The sequence below is a fragment of the Mixophyes fleayi genome, chromosome 5, assembly GCF_038048845.1.
Source record: "Mixophyes fleayi isolate aMixFle1 chromosome 5, aMixFle1.hap1, whole genome shotgun sequence".
In the NCBI taxonomy this organism is placed as follows: domain Eukaryota; kingdom Metazoa; phylum Chordata; class Amphibia; order Anura; family Limnodynastidae; genus Mixophyes; species Mixophyes fleayi.
The window spans coordinates 19,293,518-19,315,177 of record NC_134406.1 but is presented as its reverse complement, the minus strand read 5'-3'; positions in this window follow the sequence as shown (position 1 = coordinate 19,315,177).

Below are 21,660 nucleotides of genomic sequence, written 5' to 3'. Positions count from 1 at the left end.
ATCAGAATGTTTCACCATGTGTGTTTTCATAATTATTTCAGTTGTCTTGTACGTAAATACATAATGTTTTTAAATCTACTGTCAAAAAAATGTTGCCTTTTTTGCTTCTTAACATTACATCCCCAACCCTAGTTACATAATATTTAATTAGGATGTGATTGAAATAAAAATAGAACGTTATACCTTATAATATATTTATAGGTCTCCCACTCCCTGTTCCTTTTTAATATTACAATACGCACGCCTTTAAGTGCTATAAATGTATAACTATCAAAGGGGAAACAGTAGGTGATTTATGAATTTATAACTACGTATAACATAAAGGTCCAGACATATGATGATATTATGGTTTCAAGTAAAGATTCCATTTCATCTCTTCCCGTACTTTCTAATTAACATTCCAGGATTTAATCTGTCGGAGGCTTAGTGACGAAACCAAATACCTGCTGATCATCTCCACTAATGCACAGTTAGGCAAGAAAGACAGATGACTCAGTTATCAAGATCAATGGCTTTTGGAAGTGGCTTAATACTAATGAGGCTAATTAGATAGTATAACTTGAGGCCTTAAAATAATTGTAAATATTAATTACTAATTCATTCCCATTAAACCTGTGTAGGAAATGAGATTGTCCCTTAACTGTCTATAAAGTCACCTTCCATAAGTTTCAGGCTATGAAATGGTGGAGCCAGGTATGTCACTGTACTGCTTACAATTTTGTGGTTAGAACATCCGTTAAAAGTCTGTGGATCAATAGTTAGTATTTTTCCTTACCATAAATCAGGCTAGGGTGAGGTGGACTAAAAGGAGCCAATAAATACCGTAAATAAAGTGTAATGAAAACCGTTGTAAAACAGAAGGTATCCACACGTCCTTGTCATAAAATAGCATTGCTTCCTAAAAACCTAAAGTAAGGGATATAATAGTCAGTTAACCCCTTTATACAGAATGTCATTGTTAAATATCACATTTGGTGGTGTCACACTGCAGACTGATGTTTATATGGGTGATGCATAGTCAAGAATTGCAGTGCGGTTGTACAACACATGAATATCGCATATAAATGTGGAGCTTGCTCAGACCATAAAATACAGACATCGTGTTAGATGCCAGATATGGTCAAACTGTTAGAGGAGTCTATTCTCATTTGTCTTGATAATTTGATATTACCAGTAGTGGAGACGTTTCCTATAGCAACCAGATTCTAGCTATCATCTATTTAGTCATTCTGCAAAATAACAGCTAGAATCTGATTGGTTGCTATAGGCAAAATTTCCACTTTTTCAAACCCGCAGTTTAGTAAATATACCCCCCTGGAGTGAAAATGGGGATTATAGCATAGTTGCTGACTCTCCCGGAATGTCCGGGAGACTCCCGAATTTTTGGGAGTTTTCCCAGACTCCCAAGACAGCAGGCAAAAATCCCGGATCCAGCTGATGGTGGGGGCGGGGCTATACGCAGCATCGTGGCCCCGCCCCTGCTGCGATTGTCTAAAATTGCCTAAGATTGACGGGGGCGGAGCCTAACGGTGCACCACGCGTGGCCACGCCCCCCCTCAACGGACCCCCTCCCGGACAGCTGCCTTCAATAGTAGGCAAGTATGGATTATAGTGTGAAAACAGGGACATATAAGAGCACTAAATAAAGTTAAGATAGTTCACTTTATACCAATAATGAACTTTAATTTTAGAATCTGATCAGACATTCCAAGTTGGTCATGTGCAAGACATGTTTTAGTGGTTGAAGTTGTTTACAAGGAAGTGAGCCTCAGAAAATAAAATAAGGTATGGCTAATTAATTTGGGCATTGGGTAGTGCAAAGGAGGTGTGACCCATTCCCCGATGGTTATTAGACAATATAGAGCTCAAAGTTTGCTGGCTAATGTATTAAACAGAGCTAGTCCCTGATTTTCAGTGTATAATATATTGCCCAAATCCTTGTTGGTCACGAGTACCCTATAGAATCTAGTCCTGGGTGACCAGGTTTTACCTACACCGCTAAAATTTTAAGCAATGTGGACTGTGATATATATGTATAGTTTTAACATTATAGATTATTCTCTGTAGACCATGAATAATTATGACAAATCTGCAAAACACAGGAGATTAGATACTCAAGTTTATATTAGCACAAAAATCATGGGCAGATAAGTAGGACAATGAGTTCAGCACAATTCTAAATGTTATTCATGTAAATCTTAAATCCCAGACACTCATAATCAATACACAAAGATTAAGCAGTAAATGTTTTCCTTAATTCAGCAATAATGAGCAATTACAGCAAATTAAACCTTTAGTGCAGGAAATTACTGTTTGATGAAAGCAAATGTGTGATGTCTTAAACAAATCTACACTCTTCATTAGTATGGACGAGCTGGCTTGTTTATGAAAGAATGACTTACCATTACCTGTGCCTCAATAGGATGTACCTTACCCTGTCCCCTCTGTCTTTCCAAATGGTCCTTCTCTGATGCCTGATGTATATACACTTACAGAATGTAATGTGTAGAACTGCTTTGTGGCAGGTGTATGTAGCTGCGTATTGCTGGAAGCATTTTATGATCATCCCAAAACATGTGCTGTGCATTTAAAAGTGTGACCTCTTTATACCAACAGCCTAAAAAGCCAGGCAGTGGGAGCTGCCACTTAGTGGCTAAGCGAATAGCCATGAATAGGGAGCCTACTAATTCACTAGTGACCAGAGGAACTGTTTCAAGGTGTCTCTGGAATAGGTTCTAAAGTTATTAGAAAAATTGAATTTCAGATAGACTGAAAAATTTATCCAAAGTGATCAGCTTAAATGGCCACGTTGTATCGTAAGGTTAAACTGAGGGTATCTGCAAGTTTTAATGTTATCAATACTGGGGGGATTGCTAGTGGGGTATTTTTAGACATTGTATAAATCAATACACAGTTGATAGTGATGGTGTGTGTGTGTGTGTGTGTGTGTGTGGGTGTGTCAACATCTCAGGCAGGAAAAAGACTGAAACCACATATACTGTAAAGGCCTGGTCTGTCCTGAGTGTATCACAAGTCTGAGATAGGTGAAATGTGCAAATACATTTTGCACACAGATAACAGATATAAGGATTCAAAGTGAAGCCAGGTGGGTTATGGGTGGTGAGGGCAGGGCCGGTGCTAGGGTCCTCAGCGTCCTAGGCAAAATTTCAAAATCCCCCCCCCCCAGCACACTGCCCCGCCCCCTGGGTCTCAATGCGCCCCACCCCTTGGGTCTAAATGTTCCCCTCCCCTCTCTTTCCTTACCTTAAAGGTGACTCCATAAAGATGCTCCACGCTGCTGGGTCCCATCCCTCACTGACACTGTCAGGCCGTGATGATGATGTCATGCCCGACAGTCAGTGAGGGGAGTGGAGGAGAGGAGTCGGAGGGACGGTCCGCCCCATCAGCTGTTGGATTGGAGGGCGGCGGTCGCGATCCATGGCCCCTCCCTCCTCCCTGTGGATCTATCTGAAGCTGTGCGGCGGCCGCGGAAGGTATGCTCAGCAGTCGCCGCACAATATTAAAGTACAACAGTATTAAAGTACAATACTTCTGTGGCGCCCACCAGAGCCCGGTGCCCTAGGTAACTGTCTAACGTTGCCTAATGGGAGCGCTGGGCCTGGGTGAGGGGGAAGGCCAATTAGTATCCATTGTATCCATTGTTCTCAACATGAATAGCTCGACATTTTGTCTAGAGCCCAGCAGGGGAGCTTCTGTGGAAGCACAGCTCATCTCCTCTACCACTCCAACCCCCTGATACAGCACCCACCAATGGTTAAGAAGGATAGATCCAGGGGTTTGCCCAGGGAGGGGTAAAACACTTTGGAAATTTGACCCTAGATATAAGAAGCCACTCCAGGGGGGGAGGGGATATTCATTCTGGGACTGGAAGCTGTAGGGTGGCTGGGTTTAGAGTTGCCGTTCTCTACCAGTGAAATACATTGTTGGCAGATCCACTGGTCGTCAAGTCCGGACAGCCGGGTGACTGTAACTCCTTAAACTAGTGGGGTAAGGGACAGATAATGTTGTAAACCTGCCTGACATTTATTTACTGCGTGTACATAATAATCTAGGGCCTGATTCATTAAGGATCTTAACTTGAGAAACTTCTTATTTCAGTCTCCTGGACAAAACCATGTTACAATGCAAGGGGTGCAAATTAGTATTCTGTTTTGCACATAAGTTAAATACTGACTGTTTTTTCATGTAGCACACACATATCAACTTTAAATTTCAGTGTACAAATAAGCTATCAGGTATTTGTGTGCTACATGAAAAAACAGTCAGTATTTAACTTATGTGCAAAACAGAATACTAATTTGCACCCCGTGCATTGTAACATGGTTGTCCAGGAGACTGAAATAAGAAGTTTCTCAAGTTAAGATCCTTAATGAATCAGGCCCCTAGTGATTGTTTTTGTTACAATAAACGTACTGTTGTACTTTTCTAACTGCATTTGCCTGAGTGACTAATAAGAACCCTAGAAGGTACTGGGGTAGGCTTCCCTGGTTTAGGAAGGTACCCTTGGGTGGCCAGCCAGAGTGAAGTGGGTAGAATTGGGCCAGAAACCCCGGTAGGATTCCGAGGTTAGTAAATACACGGTATAGCCAGGTAAGGATCTAAGGTTAGTAAATACACAGTCCACCACGCCCCCTCGCCTCTTGCCACCAGAACGATGTCATGTATTTATACAATGCCTTTCAGTGACATAACAGACCAAACTTTAAATATTTTCCAACTCTGCTGGTAATATTATATTCCTCAGATAAGATTTTGCCTCACTAAGATTTTGCTACATTTGAAAAGAAGTAATTTTGGATGAAATTGAGCAACTGAAACATTTCCTAAAAGTGTCATAGTTAGTGCTGTTGATTACAGGCGTATTTGCATAATGATTACTGCATAATGTAGTTCCACTGATACAGCATGTCCAGACACAAGAGGATTCACTTACATAAAGAGAATCTTATTTTTTACTAACAGCTGCTTTTAAAGTGACATGAACATGTTTATATTTGTATTTGCATATTTTATCTTCAAATGGCATATATACAAAAGTCTAGGTACGTACAGATGACATCATCATCACCAGTAATTTATATAGCGCCACTGATTCCGCAGCGCTGTACAGAGAACTCATTCACAGAACCTTCTCTCCCCCCGTTCTGCCTCATACTAATATATGCATATATTTTGGTGCACATGTACAGAATGGAAATGACTCATTCGTTTCCTTACAATAAGATTTTATTTTTATAGTTATGATTGATGGAGAAAGCTGCTCCCACCCCATTCTCATTGGTGGATAGAGATTGTGCCCTGATTGGTTGAGAGGACCACTCCCACTTCTCCCTCATAGGTGGCAGGAACATATTAGGACCCTCGTAAATAACTTACTCTTCATTCGACCTCATCAAATCCTTTTTGGATAAAATGATTCCTAGGTGAAAATCCAACATGTTTTCCATTGGGCTAATCTAAGGAGACGGTCACCCCCCCTTCTTGCCATTTCCACATGTCCAATAGCCTTGAATTTTGGACTTCCGGATTTTGGGCTAAACATTATACAAATATTATGTTTTTCCATTGCTAAAAACCCTTCTCTCAACTAGTTTCTCCTAGATGTTAGATTTGACCTGTAGATTTAATTAAAGGATATTTTAGGTTTATTTTAAAAGAATTTTAAAATAATTCAAAATATATGTCTACATAACTATCCTTGGATTAAAATAGATAATATCTAGATTTCAATTTTAGGACTGGGTATGATCTCATTAGGTTTTCATCCTTTTCCCAATTTTTACAGGGGTTTCCGTCTTACTCCCATTGTCTATTGAAGAGTTTTTTTTAATGTCAGATTTGTATGAATCTATTTAAGTCAATATTTTATACCCAATGGTGATGCTTTTTGTATATCCTCTTCGATAGTTACATGTTTGTGATTTACCTGTGGAGTATATTTGTGGTTTTAAAACACTAAATCAATTTCGCAACTTAACTATGGATTCTGTGTTGTTTCTAAATAAAACATTACTAGTGGCTAATTTATTCCTTTTCATAGGAACAATACTACACCTGTGGCTCTGATTATCTTGAGAACTATCACTATTCCACAGCTCATACCTTTTACTGTTACAGGTATTTTTATTATCAATCAGAGTTGTGTTTATTTGACTCTTCGGCGGTTTAGTGTCCCATCTTCTTGCCTTTTTATATAGATAATACTTTTTCATATATTTAAGATTTTCCTTCTTTTGTTTCAATTACCTCTTACTTAAATTAATTGTCCTCTCCAATTTATTGCATTACTCTTGATTTTTTTACATTTTAATTGGGCATCTAGGATAGTAAGTTCTGTCTCAGTTTCCTTTTAGTATTCAGTATTCTGTACTAGTCCTTTAAAAATGTAAAGTTTTGCTGACCTTACTTAGGGCTATTTAAAATTCTAAGACACTCTTAGTTTTAATTTAGTTTTCTAGGTCAATTATTACCAACCAGTCTTTGGTTTCTTCAATAAGTAACAGCTCAAATATAATCAGTTCATCTGCTAAACAAGGCTGTACCCTGATTGGCCTAGATTCTGTCTCCTTTAGTAAACTCTCATTGAGAATTCTGTCACACAGTTCAGATCTTGTTGCCCTGTAAAGCAACGGGCATGGTGTATGGTGTTACAACCCCTTAATATAATCCATACCTGAACTGCACTTTTTAGCCATGTTGTTATCAGGAAGTATCAGTGATGGAACTATAGCATCTCCCTGGAAAAGTACTTGAGTGGTTAAATTGCCCCTCCACAGGGATCACTCAGGAGTTGAGTGAATTAAGCTACCATTGTTATTTCTGTGTGCTCCCTATTGTCCATTAGTGAGCTCTACAGACAGCCAGGAGCCGGACCCAGCAGGGGTCACCTGAGGGAAGACACCTGGGGAGGTTAGGGAGGGGGCTGGATAGTGTGAGAAGCCCACCAATCGAGGATATTTTCCCAAGGTGGGATTATGAGGTGATAAAAGAGGCTACCCTGGGAGCTGGACATGTATGTGACTGACTTTGGCCCAGAGGTGATGCTTTGCCAGAGATGTGCTGTGGAACCTATCTCTCTGGATTTATTTGAATGGATTTCCTCACTTATTGGACCTGCTATCATTAAGGGGTCGTGCTATATTTAATCCTGCAGAATAAATAATCTTTAATTCCTCTCAGCGGCCAATGTGATAACAGAACAAGGATTCCGGTGGTACTCGTACTGTCTCAATCCTTGTTAAATAGGCCTTACTCATTAGTAAATAAACTCAAGTCTGGAGTTTGACAAGTTAGCACAGTGTTGTACCGTATTAGGCATTGATAAAAGGCATAAGGTTAGGTAACGAGGTAATCTTCATTGACGAACTGACTAGGGGGTATATTTACTAAACTGCTTGTTTGAAAAAGTGGAGATGTTGCCTATAGCAACCAATCAGATTCTATCTATCATTTTGTACAATGCACTTAAAAAAATAAAAGCTAGAACTTGATTGGTTGCCAAAGACAACATCTCCACTTTTCCAAACCCGCAGTTTAGTAAATCTAGCCCTAGATCTTTGTTGCAAATTTTTAAGACTTCTTATGTGTCTTCTTCAGGTGTGCCATTTCACAGTCTAGAGATAAGTAATTTGTATGTAACCAATAACTTGCCATTTAGTGGCAGCAGATAATGTACAATTTACCAATCTGTAATGTGTTAACTTTTTAAAGAGACACCGACTTCAAAGATTTTCTTTCACTAATTGCATAGTTTTATTTTACTGCTCTATGCAGACTGAACAAACTTGTGTCTGCAATGTGCCAGAGGTCATGCTAATGGACCTTTCCTGGACATATCCAGAATTACCTCCACCCCATGATATCACACATATCGCTTGTCATGAGACCAACCCCAACCTATTGTAATTTGAGATACTTTTCACACCTCAAGGTAAAGGGATTCGGTGGAAGAGAAAACATGGTTAGCACGGTGGCTTAGTGGTTAGCACTTCTGCCTCACAGCACTGGGGTCATGAGTTCAATTCCCAACCATGGCCTTATCTGTGTGGAGTTTGTATGTTCTCCCTGTGTTTGCGTTGGTTTCTCCCGGGTGCTCCGGTTTCCTCCCACACTCCAAAAACATACTGGTAGGTTAATTGGCTGCAATCAAATTGACCCTAGTCTGTGTGTCTGTCTGTGGTAGAGATGAGCGGGCTCGGATTGCGCTAATCCGAGCCCACCCGAACAGTGCGGATCCGACGGGATCTGAGCACTGTTCGGGTATTTCCGGCGGGCAAAAAAAATGAAACAGAGACTATGACGTCCAAGTCTCGCGTCGGATTTCGCGAGACTCGGATTGCATAAATTCCCCGCTTGCGGCCGCCATCTTCAGTCGGGCTCAGATCAGGGAAGAGGGAGATTGTAGTTTGTATTCGTGCTCCTGTGTCCTGTGTCCTGTCACTCTGTCCTGCTTAATCCAGTGGTTACTTTGTCCTGTGCTCTGTCCTGTTGATCAGTCCAGTGGTGCTTTTGTCCTGTGCTCTATCCTGCTGAGTCCAGTGGTACTTTGTCCAGTGCTCTGTCCTGCTGAGTCCAGTGGTGCTGTGTCCTGTGCTTTGTTCTGCTAGGTCCATTCATTTGTTATTTTAAAATTATTTAAAAATCATAAAAAAAAAAAAAATTATACAAAAATAATTTAAAAAAATAAAAAACATAAATTATACAAAAAATAATTTTAAAAAAACATAAAAAAATTATTAAAAAAGTATAAAAAAATTTCTACTGCAATATATAAATACTTTCACTGTTCCTGCAGTCCAGAAATATTAGTACTGCAATATATAAATACATTCACTGTTCCTGCAGTCCAGAAATATTAGTACTGCAATATATAAATACGTTCACTGTTCCTGCAGTCCAGAAATATTAGTACTGCAATATATAAATACGTTCACTGTTCCTGCAGTCCAGAAATATTAGTACCAGAGATTAAACTACGTTCACTGTTCCTGCAGTCCAGAAATATTAGTACCGGAGATTAAACTACGTTCACTGTTCCTGCAGTCCAGAAATATTAGTACCGGATATTAAACTACGTTCACTGTTCCTGCAGTCCAGAAATATTAGTACCGGAGATTAAACTACGTTCACTGTTCCTGCAGTCCAGAAATATTAGTACCAGAGATTAAACTACGTTCACTGTTCCTGCAGTCCAGAAATATTAGTACCAGAGATTAAACTACGTTCACTGTTCCTGATTGGTTTGGTAAAGTGCGAATGTCCTATTTCAACAACATCAGGGTGGGTGGGAGGGCCCAAGAACAATTCCATCTTGCACCTCTAGCAAACTCTTGCAAACTGCCATCCTGTCTGCCACTGCAGTGCCACTCCTAGATGGGCCACGTGTTTGTGCCGCCCACTTGTGTCGCTTAGCTTAGACATCCAGCTACCTCGGTGCAACCTTTTGGACTAAAAACAGTATTGTGAGGTGTGAGGTGTTCAGAATAGACTGGAAATTAGTGGAAATGAATGTTATTGAGGTTAATAATAGTGTAGGAGTGAAAAAAAAATAATATATGGATTTAAGCACTTTTTATGCTTTTTAAAAAAAAAAAATCAGAACCCAAAACCCAAAATCAGAACCAAAACCTTTCATGGGGTGTTTTGGCAAAACAAATCAGAACCCAAAACCTCAAGCTAATCAGAACCCAAAACCCAAAACACCAAAAGTGGCCGGTGCACACCCCTAGTCTGTGGTTATGTGTTAGGGAATTTAGACTGTAAGCCCCAATGGGGCAGGGACTGATGGGAATGAGATCTCTGTACAGCGCTGCGGAATTAGTGGCGCTATATAAATAAATGGTAATAATAGTAAGGAATTGTACTAAATGGTGAACTAAGCGATCAGACTTGCTAGCATCATCTTAGAGAGTAAGTCTTTTAACAAGAATATTGCTATACGTTTATATTTTAGTATTTATTTTAGACAAACACAAAGATCTCCTTTACTCCTCTCCGCACTGTTCAGTGGTTATAACATCTACATGCAGCCTGTTCAGATTTTATCAGACATGTGAGGAAAGATATAAATTATGAACTAAACATATTCAAGCACAGTGTTGAGCCATTTGAACACTTTCATCTCCAGGCCTGGGGCAAGACTCAACTTGAAAGCTCTTCGTAAACAACATTTCAAAAATATCTAATTATTTACCACTTTTCTTGCGTTTTAAGTCACATTTCAGCTCTTTGAAAATAATTTCAATACATTTTGTCCTTTCTGTGCGTGTGTGTTTTCTTTCTACATCTAATGCAGATTATGGAGGAGATTTACTAAACTTCATCATCAACATTTATTTATATAGCGCCAGCAGATTCCGTAGCGCTTTACAATTGGGAACAAACAGTAATATAACAATACTGGGTAATACATACATACGTAGAGGTAAGAGGGCCCTGCTCGCAAGCTTACAATCTATGGGACAATGGTTTGATACCCAAGGGTAAGTGCTACATCATATTGGATATTTGTCCAGTTAGAATGGAAAGGTTACAAAGTATTTAGTGGGCTGTATGCTCAGTCACACAACTATGTTGGTCAGAGGGTTGTTGTCTTGCGTTAGCTGTGTAGAGGGTGGTAATAGGGTAACCTAGGGAGATTAAGAGGGTGGTAGAGGAATACTATAAGCTTGCCTGAAGAGGTGGGTTTTCAGAGAACGCTTGAATGTTTGTAGACTAGAGGAAAGTCTTACTGTGTGAGGGAGTGAATTCCATAAAGTGGGTGCAGCCCGAAAAAAGTCCTGTAACCGAGAATGGGAGGAAGTGATGAGAGTGGAAGAGAGACGCAGATCTTGTGCAGAACGGAGGTGTCGAGTTGGGAGATATTTTGAGACAAGTGAGGAGATGTATGTCGGTGCAATTTTGTTGATGGCCTTGTATGTTAGTAGAAGAATTTTATATTGGTTTCTTTGAGAAACACTCAACCAATGTAGAGACTTCGGTTTAACCACACCACAACTTGTCATATGATTTCATGTGCAGTTTGTAAACCGTGTAAGACTGCACATCAAATCACCTGAATTAAAACCGAAAGGTCTAAAACCGCATTTGCAGTTTGGAGACCTTGCGGGGATACAAAGCGTCCCATTCATCAAGCGGTGGCTTGCCAGACCTCATGGCAAACCCCTGCTGAACAGTCAAAAAAGGAAGCCATGCTTGTGATAGACCAGAGAGCTCAAACCGCATTCTGTTTGTTCTATCACGTCTGTCAGAAAGGGTTCAAATAAACACATTTAAAAAATGCCCTCCTCCATTAAATTACCAGCCCATTCTACTGAGAGGGGCCCGAAAAATGATCAGGCCCCCTCATGTAGTGAATAGCAGCCCAATGCTGACTAGCCCTGTCATGGTACCCCTGGTCATTGGCGACCAGAGTTAAAATATAAATATATATGTATAGTGCAATCTATTACCCTACAACAAGTGCTGGCACTTGTAGAACTTGCATTTATGCACTTACTGTAGTATAATGGATAAATAATTAATGCCCCTATAATTTCGTAATAAATGGTGCACGTATAAATTCTTAATAAATAGTGCCCCCACAGTATGGTAATAAGTTATGCCGGATCATTTTATCTTGGTTTCTCCCCTAGAGTATTGAGCTTAATGCGGAGTATTTTGGGGTCATTTTTTATTACTTTATATAAGTGTGTTGATAAAGTGAGGCTGGCGCTTGCTGTTTTGTGGTTTACAAACTGCCACACATTAAATGCGGTCCCAGTTTTCATGGCAAACGCGTGAAATTGAATAAAATCAATATTGTCTGGCAGACATGAAGCAAACAATGGGTAAAAGAATACAGAGAGAGCGCTCAGCGGAGAGCACACAAAACAAGCAAGTGCAAAACAGCATCTAAAATAAATTCATGATACCCTAAGGGAATAAAATTAATCGGAGAGACAAAATGCTACTCAAGTTAAGAGGACTACTAGTGGAATTATTTTTGAATGTTCCGTAAAATAGCGGCTGAGCGCGCCCAAGATGGCTGCCTCACAATGTAAAGTGCTTTGAGTCCTATCGGGAGATCGGCGCTTTATAAAGATTTATAATTATTATTTATTGATAAGGCACCACAGATACCGTAGCGCTGGATACAGAAGCAAGTAACAAATAGATGAGATAATACACTTAAGTAGCACAGATGAGTGTGAGTAATGCTATGGGGACCAACACAGAGTGAAGCAAAAGAAGTGATGGGACTTACGAGTGAGTCAGACTGTGGACAGACATAAAACAATAGGTAGAGAGGACCCTGCCCGCTAGAGCTTACATTCTAGAGGGAGGGGTGGTGAGAGAGAGTAGGGCCATCTGGGAAGAGATGGAGATGGCAGGTGAGGAAGAGGAAGTGATGGATATTATGGTTAGGAGGTGGTAGGATAGGCGAGCTTGAAAAGGTGAGTATTGAGTAAGCGCTTGAAGGACTGAAGATTGGGGGAGAGTCGAGGGAGGCGGGGTAGGGAGTTCCTAAGATTGGTGCAGCACGGCAGAAGTCTTGGAGGCGAGCATGGGAGGAGGTAAGGAGACGTGAATAGAGGTAGAGGTCAGAGGCGGAGCGGAGTGGCCGGGTAGGTATGTACCTCGAGACAAGGTCAGAGATGTAAGGGGGAGAAGTGTTGGTAAGGGCTTTGTAAGTGAGGGTAAAGAGCTTGAACTGAATTCTGAAACTGATAGCGAACCAATAAAGGGATTTATTTTTATTTTTATTATTATTATTATTATTATTATTATTATTTTTGAATGAATATTGTACAGACAACAGTGCTTTTAAAGCTTCTAAGAACAGTAATTACTCAAGTAATTTCACTTGTTTCAAAATACTTGAAAAGTTAATTGTTTTCAATACTTCAATCTACCAAACACAAGCAGAAAATGAGCTGCCTAATTTAAGCAGTAAGAGAAACTAATTGCTTTTCCCACGTCTCTCTTAATATTACAAATGTAAAAAGTCTGCTCTGCATTGATTTTTTGTTGTGCTCGATTCCCTCTGTGTATTCCTGCCAGCAGAGAAAAGCATTTTTTATTAAATTCTGGAGATAAATCATTTCTATTTAATTTCCTGGTGTGCCTGGGCTGATTTACCTTTTTAAAGCAATTTCATTAATGAAGGAATGTTCATTTAACCTTGAAGAGTCGCGGCAGTATAACACAATGGATTAGTCCATTGCCTTTCATATTCACGGAACTAAGAACATTGTCCTGATAGAGGCTATTTTTACTGAGACATTGTTATTGATAAGATTAATATATAATAATTGTAAGTACACTTACATAGTTTGCAAATGAATTAATACCTCCATGCTGTATAACTATATATTTTGCAAACTGTGTTTATACATCTACTGTCAACGTAACTTATTAATTCAGATAGAAACTCTACCAAGTACAGAATATATTTCATTATTTTAGATAAATGTGGGTGGCATATATATGTATTTGCAGGGGAGTATGGGGGCGAGGGGGAGAATTTAGGAAAGGGGTATTTAAATCCACCTCTCTCAAATACTGCAACCAGCCAAATAATATTCATAACTTTCAGAGCTTTATAAGATTGAATTTTAAGATCATTCCATGGGGGAATTCAATTTCCCCCGAAGTACCGCCGCGTTATAGATATTACCGTTATTACGGTAATATTAACCCGGCTTTCTGCTCGCAGCTCAGGGAGCTGCGAGCAAAAAGCCGGCGTTAGAGCTGCCGTCATAGCGGTAATTACGTGCACTATTACCGTAATAACGGTAATAGTTTTAGCGCGGCAGTGCTTCGGGGGGAATGGAATTCCCCCCTATGGGTTTCCTAAGCCTGGAGCAGGATAATAAATTATTTGTTAAACTATGTCTGCCGTTTACACGATTGCGGCGTGCACTGGTGATGCGAAATGGGCAGAGTTATAACTCCTTTAAGAAATTGTATCATTGTTTGCAGCTATAGACCTGCTCTACGAATTATAAATGTTGGGAACAATTGGTACTTCTTGCTTTTCATACACCACTTTGAGTAAGATGGGGCAGTTAATATAGGTGATATATATACCCTAGGTGATAGGGAGAAAGAAGGTTACCCAGCATGGTGCTAGGAGCAAAGGCCTTCAGATTTAGTGTAAACCACTAGTGAATGGAAAAACTTGTATTTACAGATTGACGAGTCAGGGGGTTGATTGCTATCTGAAAAGAGAAGCGTTGACAAGTAATGAGGAAGACATCAGAATCAATGCTCCTGCAGTTCAAATATTATCATAGAATAAGGACAAATAGACTTTATTAGAACTCTCGTCTTCAGTCCTATCAGGACATTGGAAAGTTCATCCTGAAGATTACTTGAGAAGGTTTGCAAAAAAGTATCCTAATAATTAACTAGTGCAACAGAAGCCTTAGATGACTTACAGGCAGGAGCAGGCTGGGCTGGGGGCATCTGCATCATCATCATCATTATCATTTATTTATATAGCGCCAACATATTCCGTAGCGCTTTACAATTGGGTACAAACATAATAAACTAATAAACAAACTGGGTAAAACAGACAAAGAGGTGAGAAGGTCCTGCTCGCAAGCTTACAATCTATGGGACAATGGGAGATTGACACATGAGGTTAAGTCTACATTTTGCATTTTGGCCCAGCCAGGCTGCAAAGGTAAAAGTGACTCATAGACTAAATGATCCTGTCACACAACAATGTTGGTCAGGGGGTAGTTGTCTTGTGTGAAGGTAGTGAGGTTAAGAGGGTGGTTGAGGAATAATATAAGCTTGTCTGAAGAGGTAGGTCTCAGGCCATAGTGGGCTAAATTGGCCACCTGCATATTTGTTCATTTAAACATTTAAAATAGGCTGCTGAGTCGAGCCTCCCCCCCCCCCCCCCGGGCTAACATTTGCCCTTTCCTGCTTATAGGAATGTTTTTGCAGTACATGGGGGGTGTTTCATTGCTATGAAGAGATGGATTATCTCACACATCCATTTCTATCTGTTATAATAATGTTGGAGATTTGTCATCTACTGGTGGAATCTAATAATTATACCATATGTTTAAATCAAACAGTATAAAAATAGTCATGGATATACATACTCCAAACCTGGGAAGGACATGTGAATACATCTTTATAACTGGCGTGCCCACAACCCGGAAGATAGAACATGGTTTGGCTACGAAGTCTATTAGTCACTGGGGGTGAAATTGTAAAATTATAATCAGACCCATGTTATGGTCTTGTCACATGGAACTACATCAGAGAGCTGACAAGGCTGGTTATCCTGACATCAAACTATCAGCTGCCTTGTAAACAATATAGGGGCATTACTAATAACACTTTCATAAATGCATCCCATAGCATTTTTCAAGGACCAGATTACACAGTGGTAAACATATCAAGCTGAGAGTTTCCTGCGGGTTTGAGAAGTTGAAATGTCTAGAGCAACCAATCAGATTACAGCTGTCATTTTGTAGAATCTACTAAATAAATGATAACTAGAATCTGATTGGTTGCTATAGGCAACATTTCTTCTTTTCAGGAAATTTGAAGCTTGATACATTTACCCCCAAGACTCTGCATAGTGCAAGTTTTCAGATTAAGATGATAATTCTGAGGATAAAATCAACTTGTTATTATAAAGCAAATCACATTTGTCTTCATCAATTTACAAGCAGAGTGAAAAATCCTACGCACAGCAAGCTTAATCGTACAGAATATTTATATAAAGACATTTGTGCAACAATTATAGTGTTTTTTCCCCAAAGGTAAAACCTAGGCAATCACAAATTAAATTTTTGCCAAAGGGCTGTATGAGATTTAATGTGTTTAATGTGTCTATATTTCAATATGTGGAATATTTGCGTTGCTCTTAAAGTGTAATGCAGACTAATAATTACACCCGGCTGGGTATTTGCTGTGTTTTGTCCACTGTTCAAAGGAAAATGTCTCTGACAAATATAAACTTCAGACATAATATTAGTTTGACAGAATGCCTCGATCAGTCTTTTTTGCAAGTGAAATTAGTTTGGTATTGAAAAGAGCAATTTTGCACACAAAAATAAATGACAGCTTGCGTTATGAGAAATACTGACGACTGAGTCAGATTTATTTACATGAATGTCCTTTATTTCCTAACATTTACTTTGAAAATATACCATTGTCCGCTATGTCAATAGAGTGGTCTGTACTCTGCAGATATTGATTCATTAAAATAGTTTCAGTCTTTTTCCACATTGTGCTAATATTTGTGTTAGGTCTGAATCCTGGCAGTCGAACAAAGACATTTAGAATCAAATTATATGTTACTGTTAAGTGTTACTGTACAAATATGATTCAATGGATTGTCCTGTTAATGTATAAGCTATACTGTATTAATATTTGTGTTTGTTTATCCATTAGATGGTCAATGAGATTGCTGTGGTCTACTACACAAGACACTGCAGGATACGTCCAATACCTATGTGGAATATAAAACGACAAAAGAACACGCAGAATAGATAATGTTACCTAATAATAATAAAGGTATTGATGATAAAACAGGTTAAAAAAATGTGTTTCTTTTTGTTTGTTTTTGATCCCCCCATAAAATACAATTATTAGGATGTTCTCAATGTCTTCTGGGCCTAAAATACATTTTTACAGTTACTCGTGATTGCAAACACATGTTATAGCATACATACAAAATTGTCATCACTAGTGATCAGGACTTAGACTAGTCCTTTAGCTGGTGCAAGAGATATGTCAGAAAAACAAGTAACTTTGACATGGCAAGAGCTAGATTCGGATGTAACTACGTGCGCTTGAGTTTGGCATTCCCCTACTGTACAACAATTATTGCCCTTTTCTCTGCCCCATTCACTCCCCGAAATCGTAGGCTGTAGTAAGTGTCCTTTGCGCTCACAGACGTATCTCCTGGTTCTGGACATTCGCAGAGTGATTTTGCCTACGAAATCGGCAGATACGTGCCTTGATGAATTAGGCCCTGAGAGTGAAAATACCATATATAAGTAAGTGTAAAAAAGGAGAGCAAGACAGACACACAATACTGAGTATTATTTATATTTCAAATAAAGATGGCTAAGCTTTATACCATGCCGTTGGTGCTACCATTAGGTAAAACCTATGCCTAGGGCACCAATGCTTATTTTGTGCCTAAAACACTGATTGGGTGGCATAATGCCTCACACGGATCGCCGGACACTGACATGAAGGACAACCATCAAGCAGGTCCTTACATGTGATGCTACTGCGCCTCCATGTCAGTGATACGCTGGAGTGTGGCGCTTGTCTATGATGTCACAGCCACACACCACACTCTCATTCAGAGGTAGGAAGCAGTAGGGGTGGGAGCGCTGCGTCAGAGTGGGGGGGGGGGGGGAGACTCTGTCTAGGGCACCCCCAGGGCTTGTACCAGCCGTGTTACCATGTTATTGTCTTACTGACTCTTTTCTACCATCCTAGAGGGGGTTTAAAAACAATCTTATAGTAGAGCTGAGTGAATATCCTGCAGTTTGTGGAACTATTTACAACGTGGAGCCAAAAGGTCTATTTCAACAAATCTTTTGAATCCCATTAAGGACGTAAATCTAGAGAAGAACAAATTTAAGGGTCACATTTTGACGTCTTTTTCTCGTAAAATATGAGTCAAAAATGAATAAAATATGGCACATGAGAGGTAAGGTATAAGCACGATTCACTTAATACACTTGTCAGCCCCGCACATTATTCATCTGTGCAATTAATCAGAAGGATTTTATTATTGACATCTCCAATGCCACTCACTGTAATGTATGATTATTACACCCTGAGGAAGTTCATGTGAGAAAATAAATGATCTTTAATGACGTGAATAAAAATGACTGAAAAAAATTATATTTATCTAGATATCTTAGTTTGTACGTCTTTAGTGCATTTTATGCCATCATCCAAAGACTCAATAATATTATGTGTATACTTGTTACAGAATGTAACTGGTCACTTACAACCTGCTTAGATCCTTTATTTTTGCACAAGATCAAAATCAAAGATCAAATTTCCACCCTGTAGCTGTTGGTGTGGGAAAAAGTGATTTACTATTATTTATAAACAAGTAAACTCTAATGTATTCTTATTGTACAGGGCTGAAAAATATGTTAGCACTATACAAATAAAGGATAATAATAATAATTAATAATAATTACAGGACTAGCTGATAATTGGCTACATAGGGATTAACAGTGAAAGGAGAGAGGTCTTGTTTCCACTCTTTAGAATGTTAGTTACACCTCGCCTGGAACTTTCTTTGAGTCGTCACTATAGGATCCAATGAAGCATTACTAAAAATTGATTGAATGTAAAGGAAAGTAAACACAGATTTTGTGCAACTAAACGCAGCAACGTTTCAATGTATCTACGTACGTAAAGGACACTTACTATAGCCTACGATTTCTGGGAGTGAACGAGGCTGAGAAGGGGCGTTCACCTGAAGTCAATTTACAGTAAGGGCGCGCCAACCTGGAGTTCACGCAGCCACGTCCCATTCATGTTCTGGGCATCTCAAAGTTACCTGTTTTTTTGCCCCATCTCCTGCTCCAGCTACAGGGCTAGTGTAAGTCCTGAGTACTAGTGATGTATGCATGCTATAACATGTGTTTGCAATCATGAGCAACTGTAAAAAATATATTTTATGTTCAGTAGACACTTAGTTCATCCTAATAAATGTAATTCATGGTAAAATAATCTAAAAACGAATATTTTTTTTTGTTTTAGATGTTTTATCATTAATTAGATTTAGTAACAGATGATATTAATTCACTAGTAATTTTTTCTGTGCGTTCTTTTGCAAATTTATAATCTACATAGGTATTAGACGTATCCGGTGTTGTCTTGTATATTACAGCACAGCAGACCTACACACGTGTTAATTAGAGCACGTATTTTAAGATTTGCTCCTTGTTGAATTCGGGAGTGTGCAGAGCCGATTTGTAACAAATGCACGTTGTGCTCAGTAGGCATATTTTAAGCATACTAAAAATATATTGTTAAGCCTGACCCTACCTGTAAGCTGTCCTGAAATTCATGGGACAGTCCTGATTCTCAGCAGCCAAAGGAATGTGGTTAAACAAGGAACAGATGCTGATCAGAGGTGGGCCCTAATTTGCTGAAATTTTCCTATCAGGAATATTGGCAGGTATTTGTGTAGGGGCATTTGTCACAATAACCCAGTCCGTGGGATTTTGATTGAAGGGACATAATGAGTACTGGGGATACATTGCTAATATAGTGTAATAGTGAATCTGCCAGGTGTTTTGAATATGTGACAGATTTCTTGTGTGACATCATAAATCCAGATGGTGAGACAGTCAGACCTTCGTCTCTAACTCCTTTTAGAGTTCCTATGAAAAATTTGGTAAGGATATTTTTGTTCAGCATCAACAAGGTTATTAGCAAGTTTTGGATATTTTTTTTACAGTTTAGGAGATATAGGGCTAGATTTACTAAGCTGCGGGTTTGAAAAAGTGGGGATGTTGCCTGTAGCAACCAATCAGATTCTAGCTGTCATTTTGTAGAAGGTACTAAATAAATGAAAGCTAGAATCTGATTGGTTGCTATAGGCAACATCCCCACTTTTTCAAACCCGCAGCTTAGTAAATCTAGCCCATAGCCTCATATATTGCTAATTTTATTGCTAGCTCTAGATTATAAGTTTACTAAATTGGAAGTATGAAGTAATTTGTAACTTTCACATTGAAATATACTATTTATTAAAATTACAATATCTATATACATTTAAAGAAAGCATTTAAAGTTTTAGAAGTCATTATCAGAGTCCCAAAGATCACTTTCATCATCTTCAACATCATTGTTCTTGCAGAGCTCTCTGTCACTATCACACTTACACTAAGTTCTGTGCATCTCAGAGATGGAGTTCGGCATTTGCAATGCACAACACATGAATGATGGATCCTGATGCACGTAACAGAAGAGTAATGAGGTTCTACCATCTTCCATCCAAACTGAGATGGATCCTGTTGATCAGTGCTTGGGCACTCCATCACCTGGCGTCCTTAGGATATATGTTGCTACAGATAATCTTGTCAGAGGCAGATTTTCATTTATTTTTTTTCTGGTGAAAGTTGAACAATGTCTGAAATATTTAGTCCAGGTAAGTAGACTTGAAAAATGAATCTATAAATTGTTCATCGTCTTAAATTCTTCAAGGCATCAGAGTGTTCTCAAACCATCAAGGATTTCCATTTATGAAGTCTAGAAGGCTTTCCAGAAAGATTGTTTTCCTTTCCTAGCAAAGCAACGTGCAAAGATCAAGAAGGTATAATAAGGCCTTGACCATTTCAAAGCCTAACCAGGAGCACACGATGGAGATCTATCAAACTTCTATTTATTCTAATATCTGTGACAAACCTGCTACCAGATGGGAAAAACTTTGACCACCACAGTGAAATCACAAGAACATCTGTGTCAGGTGAACAAATGTGTAGTCTTATTTTTGTATCCACCTCCTCTTTCAAGCATTGAAGGTCTCTAACATAATTTCAATGACTAGATCTCATTTCTCCAACTGGCTACCAAACTTATTTTTATATTCTGTGCATTGCTATATTTCCAAGATATGCTGTTAACTTATCTTTTGTTTTACAATGAGATCTGAGGGCTTTTATGTGATTTTGTACACAACAGGTGTTGCTTTTCCTGCTCTTTTCCTTTACATTGAGTGATTTTTCTAAGTAGGTATCAAAGACTAAATGAGTTTCATCATGGTTCCTCTATCTTCTTATTGAGTTCAAGTTCATGGCATGTTTTCACATATGATGGTTTCTTCAATGCTTGCAACTCTGTCATTCCATCAAGGACAGCATCCGAAAATGATTTGGAACCTCTATATGCAGGTGATCTGTCCTCAATACTAAATGGTGGAACCTCTGTTACGTATTTAGGGGTATATTTACTAAACTGCGGGTTTGAAAAAGTGGAGATGTTGCCTATAGCAACCAATTGGATTCTAGCTTTAGTACATTCTAAAGAATGACAGCTAGAATCTGATTGGTTGCTATAGGCAACATCTACACTTTTTCAAACCCGCAGTTTAGTAAATCTAGCCCTTAGTGTTTATATGATATTGCTCTTACAGTATATTCATTAGCTTGCTTTTGTTTGTAGGTAAGATCATTGTCGTATCTAAGTTGAACACTTAGAGAGGTACTAAGGAGAATGTGTACTCACTCAAATATTCCTGTACCTCAGTGTCAGTGCGACTTCTTGATGCTATTAGCAAACATCTGAAACAAGAACAATCTGCCTTCAACTGCACTATGGTGTCTGGTACTTTTGTTTTAACAGTTTTGTGTGCACTTCTTTTACACAGCTTAATGTTCTCTTTTTTCATTGTCCACCACAGGTTAAGTCAGACTCAAATGACTAATTTCTACTACATAATTAACGCAAACAAAAAATTATAATGGAAAAGTCAACAATGGTGATATTACTGCTAAAGGTAAGAGATATCAAAATAGCTATCAACCTTTCTTGTTCCTTTTCTTGTGCTTAACAAAAAAGGTCCTTAGCAAATTTTCATAGGACTGCTATGAAAGGAGTTATAGACCAAAATCTGAGTGAGTGTCCATCGTGGCAGCCATCTTG